Source organism: Coffea arabica, chromosome 3e (genome assembly GCF_036785885.1).
Source record: "Coffea arabica cultivar ET-39 chromosome 3e, Coffea Arabica ET-39 HiFi, whole genome shotgun sequence".
Classification (NCBI taxonomy): domain Eukaryota; kingdom Viridiplantae; phylum Streptophyta; class Magnoliopsida; order Gentianales; family Rubiaceae; genus Coffea; species Coffea arabica.
In genome coordinates, this window is record NC_092315.1 from 9,155,471 (window position 1) to 9,174,192 (window position 18,722).

The 18,722-nt window shown below is 39.5% G+C and overlaps 1 non-coding gene across 1 annotated transcript; it reads left to right on the plus strand.

Annotated features, from left to right (window-relative positions):
- The first annotated feature begins 1,138 nt into the window (after positions 1 to 1,138).
- On the plus strand, positions 1,139 to 1,245 carry LOC113738301 (small nucleolar RNA R71). Its single transcript, XR_003460087.1, has one exon. It is a non-coding gene; the product is annotated as a small nucleolar RNA R71 (small nucleolar RNA).
- The last annotated feature ends 17,477 nt before the right edge of the window (positions 1,246 to 18,722 follow it).

Genomic DNA, 18,722 nt, shown 5'->3' on the forward strand with positions numbered 1-18,722 from the left:
AGGAGGGAGTTTATTCTTAATCAATGCACTACACTCTTCCGTTAATGCTATCATCTCATTATCTACAATTTTCCTCTTCTTTGACATGATGTCTTTCAAGAAACGTGCATAAGAGGGAATCTGTGTTATAGCATCAATGAAAGGAATGTTAATGTGCAATTGTTTAAACATTTTGAAGAACTTTTCAAACTCCCGATCCTGTCCATCTTTCTTCAACCTGTGAGAAAAAGGTATCACATTAGAATTTAAATGAGAATTTAATTTGGGATGAAGTGCATCAATATCAATGATAACATGATCATTTTGACTTTCTTGCTCCCCTTCAATTGCTTGCTTCTTGTCTTTTTCACCACCTGAATTTTCAAAATCGAATCCCTCAACCGTTTTACCGCTTCTAAGAATGATTGCATTGACATGCTCTCTCGGATTCACTTCGGTTTTACTTGGTAATTCACCAGGGTTTCTATTGTTGATCACATTGGCAATTTGACCAATTTGAACCTCCAAGTTTCTGTACATCCCAGCTAATTGGTCCAACCGCCCCTCAACTCGCTCTAATCTATCCGAAGTCACCTTAGCAAGTTTTTCCACCGCGATCTCCCAACTTGGTTTAGTTTCAGCCTGGGGTTGCCTTGGTTGAAATCCTGGCGGATTGGTTGGCCTTTGTTGATTGCCTTGATCTTTCCATTCAAAGTTTGGATGATTTCTCCACCCCGGATTGTAAGTATTCGAGTAGGGATTATTTGGAGCATTTCGGTTGTAATTATTGACAAATTGTACCTGCTCAGAATCAACACACTCATTAATATCATGTTCACCTCTACAGAAAGAGCAACAAGCTACGTGAGCATTAGATGAACTTGGGCTAACTCCACCTTGTCTACTCAATAACTTCATCACGTTATTCATTTGGGCACTCAACATATTGAGAGTGTCCATTTCTATCATACCTGCGTGACGTCTTGTATTACCTCTCTCATTGGCCCATTGGTAGTTATTTGCTGCCATTTCTTCTATCAAATTATGAGCCTCTTGGGGTGATTTACCCATTAAAGCTCCACCTGCAGCTGCATCGATAATAGTTTTAGTAGAAAAAGCTAAACCATTATAGAAGGTTTGTATGATTAACCATTCCGGCAGTCCATGATGTGGACATTTCCGAAGGAAATCTCTAAACCTTTCCCATGCCTCATATAATGATTCTCCCTCCAATTGACTAAAACTAGTGATATCCATTCTAAGCTTAGCAGTCTTTCCTGGTGGAAAATACTTATTTAAGAATGCTCTTGATAAATCATCCCATCCGGTGAAAGTATTAGGAGCATGAGAGTGTAGCCAAAGTTTGGCCTTATCTCTCAATGAAAATGGGAACAATCTTAGCCTTATAGCATCATCACTAACTCCATTCATTTTAATTGTATCACAAATTTCCAAGAATGTAGCTAAGTGTGTATTAGGATCTTCTACTGCATTACCTCCAAATTGAGATTGTTGAACCATTTGAATAAGTGATGGTTTAATCTCAAAGTTGTTAGCATTTACCGAAGGCCTTGCTATGCTCGTTTGAGATCCTTGTGTTCCCGGTAGAGCAAAATCTCGTAGAACTCGCCTATTTGCTTCGTTTTCTGCCATTTCTTCTTCAAATGGAAGCTCTATTAAGATTTCCTCTATTGGTTGCCAAATCTCTTGTTCCTCTTGTTGTAGTGTGTTCCTCCTTTGTCTATGTAGTGTCCTCTCAATTTCTGGATTGAAAAGTGCAACTTCTCGAGACGCCCGGTGCATACACTACAAACAAAAACAAGAGAAATTTTGCAGTTTTAATTCAACAACTTGAATAAAAATAATGAAAATATCTAAATTAATAGAGATGATTAGGCTCTAATATTGCCGCTCCCCGGCAACGGCGCCAAAAACTTGACGGGATTTTTGTATCAATGCAAGTTTAATTCCGATTTTACACCCGTTGGACTGCAAGTATACAGGTCGCAATTGTAGTACAAGATGTGTATCGGGTCGATCCCACGAGGAGCAATTTAAACAATTACTAAGCCCTTGTTCTCTCTATTATTTAGACTTACAATTAATTTGAGCAGAGAAAATCTAATGCTGTAATATACAAATCTGATATACAAATCTAGTTTAACAAATGCTGAATGCAAATAGAAAAATTTCACTTAATGAAGATTCTAGGGATGTAGATTCCACTTATGGCATAAACTACACAAATGAATGGATTTACTTCTTGCTATTATTCTTGCTTAACCAGAGATTTATTTCCAAGATTACCAAGTCTCATTTTCATGATGAAATGGCTTAGGGCAATATAGATTTCCCTATTTTCATGGTGAAATACTACTACTACTCCGTTTTATTTCATGAAATGCTCAATAATCCACCTAAGTGTATCTCTATTTTCATGAACATACAACTCAAGCTCTACTCATGTGTTTCAATTGTTATTACCAATTCTCATTGAATAATAACACTATAAACATGCTATTGGTGATCAATCAATAACAAGTAATAACAGCTACACAAGTAGACAAGTTAATACAAGATATAACAAGTGTAAATCACATTCAATTAGTATTATTTAGCCATAAGTTTCATCTACTCCCTAGATGAAGGAGTTTAGCTACTCATGAATGATTTAACAATCAAACTCACAAGTTTATTAATGCAAAACATCATAAAGTACAAGTATAAGAAAGATAAAAGAAAGCTTAGCCAATTGAAGGTGAAGCTCTCCAATTCCTGCTATGTTCTTGCACAATATGATTACAAGTGATACTCTCCAAAAAATGCTTCTCCAAGTACTCCTATCTAGAGAGAAAAAATGTTTCCAAATGAAAAACTAGCTACGTATGGTAATGCTAGGCTTCTCCCTATATCTCTGCATAAAAAACACTCAAAGGCTTATTTTTCCAAGTCAAATTCCAACTTTTGATTCCCCAAATCTAACTTTGTTATAATTGTCAAGAACCAATGTTTTTGACTTGAAAATAAGCCACCTTTCTTGCCCTTTTGACTTCTGAAGCATGTGCACCGAATTTCCTTGCATCTTATAGCTGGAAAGTAGTATGAACACAAGAGAAAATGGCTGAGCAATTTGCAGAATTTCGGCTACAAAACGCACTTACACAAAACGCGGCTACAACTCGCGTTTTTCTCACTCGCATTTTTACTTTGACCTTATTTCAACTGCGATTTTCTCCATGATGCAGGCCGAATTGGTTTTTGTACAAAACACCAAAGTTGTAGTCCTTTGAGTTAGCTTTCCAATGCTCTAAAAATCATCCAAATCGGAGTTTTGTAGCCTGAGATATGATCGAAATACTATCACCTGGTCAAACCCCTGTTTCAGATTCCGACCACAGGGTGCAGCTTCTGTATTCCAGATTTTTGTCCATGAAGATGGCAGAACTGGATTTCGATGTCTTCATACAAATTGTAGATCTATTTCTTAGCTTTAAATTGGTATAAAGATCACCTCAATCCGATAAGTGTAGCTCCAGATATGATCAAAATATTGAAGAGTGTCAAAACTGTCTTGAAGTGCAATTCTTCACTTGAACGTTTTTCACTTCATTTTTCTTTTCACCACTTAAATTCATAACCAAATCTCTATTTTTCACCTCATTTGCCATCCTTTGGTGATTGAGTCATCATTCCTGCATAAAAATGAAGGTTTTACCATTAAAATCACTAAAAATGCAATATTATCCACTTTTACCAAAAGTATATAATTTTACCAAAAACCTCTTTATTTTAATTATAAAACTAAATAATCAACTCAAAATCAACTAATAAAATGCACTTAAAAATACGTAAAATGAACTCTTATCAGAAATAAAACTAGATTAGTTGCTAAAGGATATGCACAAGAAGAGGGAATTGATTTTGATGAAACATTTGCTCCCGTAGCTAGATTAGAATCAATTAGAATGCTTCTTGCTTTTGCTTGCTTCAAAGGTTTCAAATTATTTCAAATGGATGTTAAAAGTGCCTTCTTAAATGGTTTTATTGATCAAGAAATATATGTGGATCAACCCCCCGGTTTTGAAAATACAAAATTTTCAAGTCATGTGTTTAAACTCTCAAAAGCATTATATGGACTAAAACAAGCTCCAAGAGCTTGGTATGAAAGATTGAGTGGTTTCTTGATTGAAAATGATTTCAAAAGAGGTATTGTGGACACCACACTTTTTACTAAACAAGTGTTAAATGATCTTCTTATTGTACAAATATATGTAGATGATATTATTTTTGGTGCTACTAATGAGTATATATGCAAGGATTTTTCCACCATTATGCAAAGTGAATTTGAAATGAGTATGATGGGAGAATTAAATTTCTTCCTTGGATTTCAAATACATCAAGCCCTAGAGGGAATTTTTATAAATCAAGCAAAATACACCAAGGAATTGCTGAAAAAATTTGGCATGGAGGACTCAAAACAAGTTGGAACTCCAATGTGCACTTCTACAAAACTTGACAAAGATGAAGAAGGTAAACATGTGGATGAAAAGCACTATAGAGGTATGATTGGAAGCCTACTCTATTTAACCGCAAGTAGACCCGATATTATGTTTGTTGTTTGCTTGTGTGCTAGATTTCAATCTTGTCCAAAAGAATCACATTTGAACGCTGTTAAAAGGATTTTTAGGTATTTGAAAGGTACATTAGACTATGGTCTTTGGTATGCTAGATCTTGTGAATTTGCTCTATATGGATATTCGGATGCGAATTTTGGTGGTTGTCGTGTGGACATAAAAAGTACTAGTGAAACTTGTCACTTTCTTGGTAATTGCTTAGTTTCTTGGTTTAGCAAAAAATAAAATGCAATCTCTTTGTTTACAACCGAAGCGGAATATATTGCCGCTAGTGCATGTTGTGCTCAACTTTTATGGATGAACCATACCTTGAATGATTTTGGATTGTTATATGACTGCATGCCTATATTCTGTGATAATACTAGTGCTATCAATTTGACCAAAAATCCAATTCAGCATTCCAGGACAAAACATATAGATATAAAGCACCACTTTATTCGCGATCTTGTTCACAAAGGTGAAATTTGTGTGAATTATGTTTGTTCTAAAGATCAAATTGCTGATATTTTTACAAAAGCTTTGCCACTGGAACAATTCATTCATCTAAGATCAAAATTAGGGATAATCGAAAAATCATCTTAAAATTTTTCTGTTCTAAGCTTTCGGACGTCCGAAAGCAGATGAACGGACGTCCGATAATGTTCTTCAGCTATTTTTCCAGAAAGTACCTGTTCGGACGAAACTGTCGGACGCACTACTTCGTTTGGCCGTCCGACAGTGCAACGGTACACTTTTTAAAGTAACTTCCCTCCTCATTTGCTTCAGACTCTTCTTCTTCTCTTCTCACTCGGACGAAAACTGTCTCCCCCTTTCACTCTCAATTCATGCTATTCTGAAGCACTTATTCCAAAATTGACTCAAGCAAAAACTTTTTCGGATCATTGCGAGTTCATTTTCCTGATCTTTTCACCAAATCTCATCACATTTCGACAGTTCCCAAATTTCCCTCAAAACCCTATTTTCTCATAACCATTCTGCTCAATCATCTTCAAGGCTAGTTTACCCCAAAATTCTTGTGTGATTCCCTCCCATACTACTGTGTGCATCATTAGCATCGTACATCTCACGCATTTCACACAATGGTGAAACTTAGAGGAGGAAAAGTGTCTGCCGGACGCAAACACACACTCAGGGATGAAGATGCTGATTCTCCTAGGGCCAAAAGATCCTCCAAATGTGTCAAAAAGGGGGCAGTAAAGGCTCAAACTTCACAGCTGTGACGCCCCCACTTCTCCCTAAGGCGAACCAAAGGGTATCCGCGGAACGCCTGCCTAACTCTCGCCAGAACTCAAGCAATTCCATTCAACTTATAGCCGGACCACACAATACAAGCCAATAACTTAGATACAATAAATACGGAAGCGTTCAAGCTTAATAATCGTCATCCATTATTCAATCCACACGTCGGTATACAAAATACATTTCGCCCCAAAAGTTACATTTCCATACCCAAAAGTACAATCCAAAACCAAAGGCATAACCAAGAGTAATAGCAAACCCTAAACAAAAGTACATCAGGAGGGTTTCTTCATTTCACCTCCGAGTTCACACCTGTTAAGGAAAACAAATCTACAGGGTGAGCAAAAACGCTCGTGAGGCCAAGAACACACATGCAGACACGTAGTCCAGATAACAACCAAATAACAATTCAAGTAATAGCTTGCAAGTAATTAATAATGCCAACAAAATGTAACCAGAAACAATTCAAGGATATGGAAGCTCTCAGGAGCTAAGTTCCACATTTGCCGATGTCATTTGTATATCTCCCCGTGATGACTCTCCGTCAACCGGGTTAATATTTTCATATCCGCAGTTCACCACTTACTTCTCATCCGTCAACCATACACCGCTTCGGGCCCGCACGACATTTATAAGGCGATACTTTACGAGTATGCCAAGCGAGATCTCTCAATAGATCAAGCTTATCATGTGAATCTCATGGTTCACCGAGGTTCCCGACCAAGCCCATGCCGGCTCGAGTTCCAAGGTCGGCCTATGAGTTTGGGCGTCCCCCATGTATCATGTAAATGTCGAGGAGATTCACTCCATCGACGTATGCAATCATAGCATACCATGGGATATATTCAAGCATTCAACAGGTTTAAGCATGTATTGTAGGTCATGTAAACCAGGCAGAACATGTTAGACATGAGTCATTTGTGCCAAATGAGAACGAGTGCGATTAAGTACACACTCGACTCCATTTTTTAAAATCAAATAGACTAAGCATGTAATCAGGTAAGTCAAGCATGAATCAAGACTTTAGAGTTCAAGTAGGCATACACTTGAGACTCACCAAGTTATGCAAGCAAGTAGGTTGGAGAGAGAGTTCAAACTTCCACGGTAGGGTCCTCTTGGAGGTCCTCGTGTGTGCCTGAACATCGAATATTAGATAATTACTATAGGTCCCCAAGTGGTGAGAAAGATTGGACACGAGTAAGGTTCGGAAATATTTGAAAACTTCGTTTGACCTGTCTTTGAAGTTGGATTCTCAAAGGGGTGCAGGACTCAAGTAAAAATCGGATTATTATCCTTAAAATCATTGGTTGGAATCGAGTACGAGCAAAACAATTGCAAAACGAACGATCGAAATCGAAAGAGGGCAGGCCACGTCACAATCCGGCCGGAACCTGGCGGGATTGGAGGCAGTGGCTAACCTCCCTTTTTTTTTCAAATTTCACCACCAATCCGGCAGACAATCCGACCAGAAACTGGCCGGATTCAAGGCCGGATTCTGGTGGAATAGTTCCCGCGTGGATTTCCTTTGAAATTTCAGAATTTTCGATTTTTGGTCAAATCTTTGAAAAATCATAACTTCTTTTCTACTAGTCGAAACTTGATAAATTTGATACCTTTGGAATTGTCTTTCAAAGTGCTAAAAGTCCTTAGAAGACACTGTTCCATGAATCTAAGTGAAAGGTATTCAAAAATGAGCCTAAAGTTGCTGTTCTAGATTACCAGGATTGAGCCGGGGTTGGTTTTTCGCTAACTTTGGAAATTCGGCAAAAATCACTCGTTGCAAACCGGCCCTTGTAACTTATAACTCAATTAGAAGTACAAGTAAAGTTTTGGACAGAATAAGCGACTCAAGAATCGGAGTTTCGAGCACCAAGATATGGTAGCTCAAAGTTGGGAAAAATTCAAGACTGTTACAAAATTTCCAGATTTGGTTCCGACTTTGGACCTTTTATTAAGTGTCGAAACGGACTTGGATTGACACCAAATTTTGCAGTATAATACTTCCATATGAAGGGTATCTCTCTATCAAATTTCATGGAAAAATACCCTCGTAAAGGTGGTTAATCAATCAACCAAAGTTTGGAAAAATCCTTAAGGCAATCTGTCCAAATCTAAGATTTTCAAAAACGAGGCAGTCGCCGTATTTTGATCATAACTCCCTCAATTTAACTCGGAATTGGGAATGGTTGATAGTGTTAGAAAATACATTCACAGGGCTAAACTTTCACAGAAGAAATCGTTTCAAGTTTCAGCATGCAACTGGTTCGAAATTAAGCCTAAAGTTGCAGCATTATCAAATCATTTCGGCAGAACGGAGAAACAGGATAGCTGAATTCAGATGAATGGTACGGTTCACACACATGGAACCAGAATGTGCATTATACACCGTTGGAAACATAGGAACGTCTAGTTTCAAATGCCGCTAACGGCACTCGATTTCGACGTCGGAGTACGGAGTTATGGACGAAACATGAACACTGGTCTGGATTACGACGAAACCGTTTTCCAGATTACTAGCTTTGGGAATAAATTCGTTTGACCAACCAAAACTCAGTATTTTTCAATGAAAATTTTTACACAACTACTACAACATATAAACAACACAATCAAGCCATTAAATCCTCAAATTTCTGCATTAAAGTGACCGAACAGAGCAGGGGTAAAATGGTCAAACTTGGCCATTGCACTCAACGTGAGTTTCCAGCAGTTTTCCTTCAACAAATCACTAACTTAAACACTGATCCGATATCATAAACTTCATCAAGCACAAAATCAGCAACAACCCAAGAGTGGGAATTCATAGAGCCCACTTTTTTTCCAACAATACAAGCTACTAAAGTGAAGATTTCAGCTCAAATGCATAAATCAACCTCCATAAGACAAGTTTAAGGTAGTTGATCATTACCTACTTTGATGGTTGTTCAAATCAGAAAATTTCGGTCCCTTTGAAGCCTGAAGAAAACCGTGAAGCTCCTCCCTTTTTCAGCTTAAAGTGTTGTCCAAGTGTAGAGTTAAGTGTATGTGAAGTTTTGGTTGAATCTATGGAGGTTTTGGTAGTGATTTGGTGAATTTGTAGAAGGAATGGTGAAGCTGTTACGGCTGAAGCTATCCGTCCATTGCAGCTAGAAGAAATGAGATGCGGTTCTGGTTTCCTTTGCGTACAGAAGACGCTTGACGTCTAATATTTTAAATACGTCAAATCAATTACAACTAGTGCCCTACGCGCGCGTTTTGTGTTCGATTTCTCTTACGTTTGTTGCACTAGTGCACTAAACCTCTAGGGCACTTACATTCATATAACTATTATTCATTCTTAATTGTCCCAAAATAATGGTCCAAAGTCCCTCAATTAAGCGCGCACGTGAAAACACGTATTTCTAATTTAGGCGCAATAAAATTGAAACCTTTGAGAAATTCTTATAACGATCGTACCACTAGCTATTACTTGTGTGTTTAAACCTAAAATTGTCTATTTTAGGACCATTGTATAGGTCTCAAATTTTTGAGCCTATTGTACTCCCAATTGGCTAAAGTGTTTAGACACGTTTTCACTTTTTCGCTAAACAAACTTATAAGAAAATATTTGTTTATTTATCTATATTTTTATTTTATTTATTTTTAAAATGAGACACTTTAGAAATATAACGAAACTATAAAACCATGTACTTAGGTCTGAAAAGGTTAGAAAATATTATTCGTGGTAAAAATTCAAATAGATAATTAATTGAGGCAAAATTAGGGGTTTTTAAAAATAATAATTTTACGAGTCCTCACGTGAATTGAGTATTAATTCCTCCATTAACCTTTCTTAATCTATTATTGATCGTTCTTAATTCTCCAATATTAATACATTCCCGATTCAAGTATAACCTAGAAAAACGTGCACCCGTCGTTCCGGACTAAACAAATTTTTGAAAAGCGAATTTTTCAACAAAACGTTTTAAAAATATAAAGAGGCGTCATTCCATATAAATGGATTTAAAATGGTCGAAATAAATAATTCGAAGAAAATGAGTGAATAATCATTTAAATATTCCAGTAATATTCTATAAAAATAAGAAAATTTTCGAGTCCTCACAACAGCCTTCCGCTCAGCCTGAATCCGGACAGGGGACTACCTCAACCGCTCTCCCAATCAACCACAGTCTCCCCATTCTTTGATGATGCTGCCAAAGAAAAACACTTCTGGATATCCCAAAAAGGTTTCATTCCTCAACGTACCATAAATCCCTCTGAATTTCGCAAGATAGGTTTAGAATCCATTCTGCGTCTATTTGAATTCCAGAAATGGTCACATATCATTTCCATGCCTAACGTTTATTACCCTGAAATGCTATATCAATTCTTTGCCAATCTTAGGAAAGACACTGACCACACTGAAATTATGTCCTGGGTAAATGGGGTAGATTTAGTGTTTGATCCTGAGATTGTGAATGCTGTTTTAAATATTGTTATAGAACTAGGATGCAAAAGTAAAATTGCCAATTTCTTTTCTTATGAAGAGCATCCCACTGCTGATAATCACTTTGATAGTGCTAAGATGTTGTCTTATTTTCAAAAGAAGTTTTCTGCCCCTGCTGATGCAAAACTAAATGACCTTACTCCTGTGAATCTCATTGCTTTCTCAATCATTTCAAATTTGCTTGTACCTACCGATGATCATAGGACAGATGCCAATAAAATGGAGCTGTATCTTTTTTATTGTTTTCGAGAAAAAATTCGTATTGACTTTGGCTTTGTCATGTGCAAGTTTTTATTTCGTTTTACCACTGATTCTCGTAGAAAACTGTCTTATGGAAAATTTCTTCAGAAGATTTTTGAGTTTTACAAAGTACCCATCCTTGGTGCTTGTCCCAAAGAAACGTTTTCTTCTGCCTTTACTAAGGCTTATTTTGAGCGCAAGAATCTTGTCTTTAGGGAAAATATGTGGGCTTATAAGGGGGCCACGTCTAATGAACCTAGATCTAAGGCTACACATGATCCCTTCGCACTTCATCCTCTGTTGCACTAACTTCTATTCATCCTAGGAAGACTGCCACTAAGGCATCTTCTTCTTCAAATTCTGAAGTGGTTGAGCTCTTTCGAGATCTTAAACAACATGTTCTACTTCTTGAACATGATCTCATGCTCACCATGTCATCTGAGCAACAAGCAGACTTCGTGGATAAAAAGAATCTTCTCTTTCCCCCACCTGTGGTTGAGGAAGTTCCTTATGGCAAAGAGCCACGCTCTAATGATCCAAGTTCATCAGCTCCTATTCGCTCTATGAGTCCTGCTCCCATCAACCTCACCTCTACTCCCGTGGCACCTCATGATCCTTCCACATCTGACAAAGGCAAGAAACCAGTTGGTGAAGATGCTGAAGATGATGAAGACACTGAGGAGGAGGATCTCTCTCAGTATCTGCTTACTCGAAGGACGCCTGGGTCCACTTAGTTTACCATTTAGGATCACTAGCCCTATTAGGATCATTTGCATTCTGTTTGACTGTTTTCTATTTACTGGATGTTAGATGGTTGCCTCGGACTCTTTTGTTTCTTTGATTCTGGTGCTTGTAATGTTCAAAACTGGATATGTGGATGTAATGTTTGTGATGCTCGTAAGCTATTTTGTTAAGAATGTTTAGTTCTTTTTCATGTTACTGGTTCTTGTAATGTCTCTTTACCTTTTGACTTTTGTGATGACAAAAAGGGGGAGAGATGGTATCATATGGATATGGATATGTGCGTATGGATATGCAGGATGTGTTGAATTGTCTGGACAGTTGGTAAAATGTCCGGTTCCTTAACTGTTTTTGGATGATTGAATAAATCTGTGAAGTAGCCAAGTGAGGGGGAGTTTTTCAATTTTTTGTTCTACGATTGCATGAGAAAGGGGGAACCTATTTATAATCATCAAATTTCATTTGAAACCATTATTTTGTCATCATCAAAAAGGGGGAGAATGTTATTCTTGATTTTGATGATCACAAAGCACTTTGAAATGTTTATCTAATTCTCTTCAAATATAAGTGTTTTGCTTTTTAGAGAATCAGGTATAAAGGTGTCAAGGAAAGAAAATCAATCAAAAGAAGAAGCAAAAACAGGGCACTCATGTCGGATGTCCGAAAGGAAAATGTCAGACATTGGAAAGGATGAAGAACATCAAGAAGGAAACTCTGTCGAGCGCTCGTGAGGAAGCATCGGACGTCCGGGAGGATCGGATGCACGCCTCGGACGCACAACGATCATGTCGGACGTCCGAAAAATTTCGCAAAGTCTTGATGACTCTCTGACGACGTTCGGACGCAGAAGCTGATGGACGATAAAAATCCCATCGGACGTCCGAATGACAACTGATAGGCTAAAATTTATCTATTTATTTTATTTTTATTTTCCCCTATTACCTGACTTGATGTGGATTAATTGCTGGATTCTACTCATTTTTCTTAATTTACGTATATTTCAAGGAGTAGAACGAAAATATGATAACAGGTGCCAAATTGACAGGAAAAGAATTCAGATGATAAATCTTGTCCAAAGGGCACTTTTGGAACGGGAGATGTCACGCCCATTTTGGTAATTTTCGCAAAGGAATGACGGACGGAGGGCTTCTCTTCCTGCTGTGAGCTGCCGCAATAAAGAGAAGAAGAAGAGGATCAGATTGGGGGCTGGCTTTGTTTTGGAGTTTTTTTCGTCCTGTAGCTAGTTTCAATTTTGACTTGGCTTAGCCTGGAATAGCCATTCTCACGTATGTGAGGAAAAAGTAGGATCAGCCTTGACTTTTCCATTAGTAGCTTTTAGGTGTTTTCTTTTTCTTCTTCCGTCGGATGAGCCGACAAGCAAGGACAGTCCATTGTACTCTGCAACTTTACTGTGCTTTATTGTTTTGACCGGATTGAAGTTGGGCATTTCCTGAATTGATGGCCGCAGCTCTCTTTACAATTTCTGGTGGGTTTAGCTCATCAAGTATGAACTAACTTTTCCCTTCTAGTCAAGGAGCAACGAAGGCTCTGGTTCGCCTAAAAATTGTGAGATCGATTTAATTTAAACTTTTCCTTTTATTTATTGGTATTCGCATATTCCCTGATTACTATGCTTATGATTATTTAATTAATTGGTTGTCTTGGATCCGGATAATTAATTGATTGGGTAATCTATTGTCAATTGGGGTATTAAATCCGTAATTGTTTAATTACCTCAAAATAGTGGCAACTGGCACGATCAGAGTCGTGTCAGGGGGATACGCGGGCTAATCTAAAATAACCCTGGTAGTGCGTTATTTGGTCAGAATAGGGCTTCTCTAATACGTAAGGCAATTGGGGAATTAAATTCTATGGGCGTACCTAGTATTATTTCTTAATTAGAGCAGTGATTAACGGGCGTACCTTGATCACCGACACAGTAAGGAGGGGTTGACTGACATCGCTTGTTTGGTAGTTATAACCTATTTATTGATGAATAATTGAAATTGTCTTTGCTTCAATGATCAACTAGGTGAACCATTGCTGAAGTTATTCCTTGGCTAGATCCTTAATTATCACTTATTAGATTTTAGTAAATTGTTATTTAATTTCTAGTTGGCTATTTTATTTTTATCATTTTATTTTTAGTTGAATTGTTTAAATTGTCACTCCTGATATAAAACACCCCATTTGTCACTGTGAATTTGGAAAGGAACAATTACTCCCAGTCCCTGTGGATTCGACCCTGCTTACTGCTATCTACAGAAATTACTTTTAGTTTGAGCAGGTTTTATTATTGCACAGGCTTCGACAACCTGTCAATTTTTGGCGCCGTTGCTGGGGACTGGCGTTATTATTTGTTTCTTTTTAAATTCATTTTTTGTCCTAATTTTCTGATTTTCTTCTAGTGTATGTCTCGATCTTCTCGTACAGGTGATTTGATTTTTGACCCTGAAGTAGAGAAGACCGCGCGTAGAACGAGAAAGGAAACCAGACAGCTCAGAGAGGAGCACTCCAGTGCTACATCTCAGAGACCTGAGTCAGGAGTTGAACCAACAGATTCATTTGGTGGCACTTCGAGTGACTCGGAGCAAGAAGAAATCTCCATGGCTAATGCACGAACATTAAGGGAGTTGGCTGCCCCTAATTTAAATCAGCAGCCTTTGTGCATTACTTTCCCGAGTTTGAGTGAAAACACTTCATTTGAGTTACAATCTGGTCTGATTTCTCTTTTACCCTCTTTTCATGGTTTACCAGGTGAGGAGCCGTATAAGCATCTGCAGGAGTTTGATGTCGTGTGCAACAGTATGAAGCCCCCGGACATTACAGAAGAGCAGATAAAAATGAGGGCATTTCCCTTCTCCTTGAAAGATTCTGCGAAGGACTGGCTGTACTACCTGTCACCAGGTAGCATCACCACGTGGGACCAATTGAAGAAAAAATTTTTGGATAAATATTTTCCTGCATCCAGGGCTGCAAGTCTGAGGAAAGAAATTTGTGGGATCAAGCAGCATTCAGGGGAGTCACTCTATGAGTATTGAAAACGGTACAAGAACTTGTTGCACAGGTGCCCCCAACACCAGATAAGTTAGCAATTGATCATACAGTATTTTTATGATTGGCTCCTTTTCGGGGACAGGAGCATAATTGATGCTGCGAGTGGAGGGGCACTGGTGAACAAAACCCCTCAAGAAGCACGGGAGTTGATAGAGAGGATGGCAGAGAATTCACAACAATTCGGTACGAGGGAGGATTTTTCAATACGCAGGGTGAATGAGGTAGAGACACCCTCCATGCAGCAGCAGCTAACTGAGTTGACCGCGTTTGTTAGGCAACAGGCTGTGAGAAATGCATCACAAGCCAGGGTATGCGGGATTTGCACTGGTATAGGTCACTCTGCAGATATGTGCCCAATGATTCAGGAAGAAACTGCAGAACAGGTGAACATGGCTGACCACGCGCCCGTGCAAAGGAAGCAGTACGACCCTTACTCAAGCACCTACAACCCCGGGTGGAGAGATCATCCCAACCTCAGTTATGGAGGGAATAGGCAACCCAACTTTACACCGAACAGGCAGTCTAACTTTGTGCCAAATAAGCCACCAGGGTACCAGCAGCAGTACCAACCCCGACCACCTCCGCCCTCAAGCTCTGGTCAATCTTGGGAGGAGATGATGAAACAAATGATGACAACCATGGCGCAAAATCAGCAAAGGACGGAGGCAACCATTATGCAAAATCAGCAAAGGATGGAGGCAACCATTATGCAAAATCAGCAAAGGACGGACTCCGAAATGCAGGATATAAGGAATCAGATAAGTCAAATGGCCACAACAATTAACCGTTTGGATTCCCAGAACCAAGGGAAGCTGCCATCTCAACCTGAGTTGAACCCGAAGAATGTGAGCGCCATGACCCTAAGGAGCGGGAAAGAAATTAAGGGGCCTGAACCTGTGATCCCTAAGGATAAGGATGAGGAAAAGATCGAAAATGAGCTTGAAAGGGAGAACAGCAATGGTGCAGATCTAAAGGTACTTCCTGACCCAGTAATTACAGTTAAAACTAACCCGCCTCCTTTTCCTAGCAGGTTAGAAAAACCAAAGAAGCAGGATAAGGAAAAGGAGATTTTGGAGGTTTTTCGCAAGGTCGAGATAAATATCCCCCTGTTAGACGCGATCAAACAAGTACCAAAATATGCCAAATTCCTAAGGGACTTGTGTGTCAACCGAAGGAGGTTGAGGGGAGATGAACGGGTCATTGTTGGGGAGAATGTGTCAGCGGTCCTGCAGAGAAAACTTCCACCCAAGTGCGGGGACCCAGGTATGTTTACTATCCCCTGTAGGATAGGGAACACTGTGATTAGAAGGGCCATGTTGGATTTGGGAGCATCAATTAATGTCATGCCTAAATCTATATATGTTTCTCTGAAGTTAGGTCCATTAAAAGAAACTGGAATAATCATTCAATTAGCTGACCGCACTAATGCATATCCTGATGGGTTGATTGAAGATGTGTTGGTAAAAGTAAATGATTTGGTGTTTCCAACTGATTTTTATGTATTTGATATGGATGATGACCATTCCTCCGATCCCTCACCTTTGTTGTTAGGTAGACCCTTTATGAGCACAGCACAAACAAAAATTGATGTTAATAAGGGTACCTTATCCATGGAATTTGATGGGGAAACTGTGCACTTTAATATCTTTGATACTATGAAATATCCCTCAAACTCCAACTTTAGCTCAGTTTTCTCTGTGAGTGCTATTGACCCTGCGGTGCAGGAAGTATTTGAAACTGTTGGCAGGGATGAGTTGGAGGTAGCTTTGACCAAGTACCTCGAGTTGGAGACAACTCCTGAGGTGGAGTGGAGTGAAGATCTAAAATGCACAATAGGTGCATTACACTCATTGCAGATCACCACGAAAAGGTATGAAGTCTTACCTATTTTTACTCCCGAACCTCACCAGAGGGTATTGTCATCTGTGGTGCAGGCACCTGTACTGGAGTTGAAACCTCTACCAGAGCACCTGAAATATGCATATCTGGGTGATAATGAGACACTCCCGGTGATTATCTCATCGGCACTGTCAAAAACCCAGGAGGAGAAACTGATCCGGGTCCTTAGAGAGCATAGAGAGGCGATAGGTTGGACAATTGCGGACATTAAGGGGATCAGTCCGGCCATCTGTATGCACCGGATTAGACTAGATGAGGATGCCAAACCTGTACGACAGGCTCAAAGGAGGCTTAACCCCCTCATGATGGAGGTGGTGAAGAAGGAAATTTTGAAATTGTTAGATGTGGGGATTATTTTTGCAATATCAGATAGCCCTTGGGTGAGCCCGATCCAGGTAGTCCCAAAGAAGGCAGGAGTGACGGTAGAGGCCAACCGAACGGGTGAACTCGTGCCAGTGCGAAAACCCACTGGATGGAGGCAGTGTATTGACTACCGCAGGCTGAACGCCGTCACCAAAAAGGACCATTTCCCTCTTCCTTTCATTGACCAAATGGTTGAACGTTTAGCTTGTAGAGCTTACTATTGCTTTTTGGATGGATTTTCAGGATATTTTCAGATAGCAATTGCACCAGAGGATCAAGAGAAGACAACCTTCACGTGCCCGTTCGGGACCTTTGCCTATAGACGAATGCCATTCGGGTTGTGCAATGCACCTGCAACATTTCAGAGGGGTATGGTAAGTATTTTTTCTGAATATGTGGAGAAGATAATTGAAGTTTTCATGGATGATTTCAGTGTGTATGGTGATAGTTTTGATACATGTTTAAATAACCTGAAATTGATCCTGATAAGGTGTATAGAGACTAATCTTGTGCTTAATTGGGAAAAATGTCATTTTATGGTTGAGCACGGGATAGTCCTGGGTCATATTGTATCGTCTAAGGGCATCGAGGTTGACAGGGCTAAAATAGATATTATATCTGCTTTGCCTTACCCCGCTAGTGTGCGGGAGGTACGCTCTTTTCTTGGACATGCAGGTTTTTACCGGAGGTTCATCAAGGATTTTTCAAAAATTGGAGCCCCGTTGTTCCAACTCCTACAAAAGGAGGTGACCTTCGAATTTGATGCCAAATGTGAGAAAGCCTTCGACAAGTTGAAAGAGTTGTTGACCTCACCCCCAATCATCCAGCCCCCTGACTGGAGTCTACCATTTGAGATCATGTGCGATGCCAGTGATCATGCTGTAGGGGCTGTGTTGGGGCAAAGAATGGGAAAGGCAGCCCACGTCATCTATTATGCGTCCCGAGCACTGAATGGAGCTCAACTGAATTACTCCACTACTGAGAAGGAGCTTCTTGCAGTTATTTTTGCTTTAGAAAAATTCAGGTCATATTTGCTAGGTGCTAAAGTAATCGTATTTTCTGATCATGCGGCATTAAGGTACCTAATGACCAAGAAGGATGCCAAACCGAGGCTCATCAGGTGGATATTGCTACTGCAGGAATTTGACTTAGAGATAAGAGATAAAAAAGGCTCAGAGAATCTAGTAGCAGACCATTTAAGTCGCATACCAGTTGGGGAGGATAGCGAGGCGTTGAAAGATGCATTCCCTGAAGAGCATTTATTTTCTTTAAATTCTCAGTTGCCTTGGTATGCTGATCTGGTCAATTATTTGGTAACTGGTAATTTTCCTGCAGGTTGGCCAAAATCGAAGAGGGATAAATTGAAGAGCGACGCCAAGTACTTCATCTGGGATGACCCGTACCTATGGAAGAGGTGTGCAGATCAAGTGATGAGAAGATGTGTAAGTGAAATGGAATTTCAATCAATTTTAGCTTTTTGTCATACTTTTGCCTGTGGAGGTCATTTTGGACCCAAGAGAACTGCTCATAAGGTTTTTGAAAGTGGATTTTATTGGCCTTCATTGTTTAAGGATGCCTATGTGTTCTGTAAGTCATGTGATCGCTGTCAAAGGGTAGGTAATATAGCCCGTAGGGATCAAATGCCCCAAGTCCCGTTGATTTTTGTTGAAATTTTTGATGTCTGGGGTATAGATTTCATGGGGTCTTTTCCTATTTCATTTGGTTTTTTATATATTTTGCTGGCAGTTGATTATGTGTCTAAATGGGTGGAGGCTAAAGCCACTCGGACTAATGATTCGAGAGTAGTTGCAGATTTTATCAGGTCTAATATTTTTGTGCGATTTGGAATGCCAAGAACTATTGTCAGTGATAGGGGAACGCACTTCTGCAACAGAACCATAGCTGCGTTGTTTCGCAAGTATGGTGTACTCCACAGGGTCTCAACGTCGTACCACCCGCAGACTAATGGGCAAGCGGAAGTATCGAATCGGGAGATTAAATCCATTTTGGAGAAAATGGTGCGCCCCGATAGAAAAGACTGGAGCCAAAGGTTGGAGGACGCACTCTGGGCCTATCGGACGGCGTACAAGACTCCTATAGGGATGTCA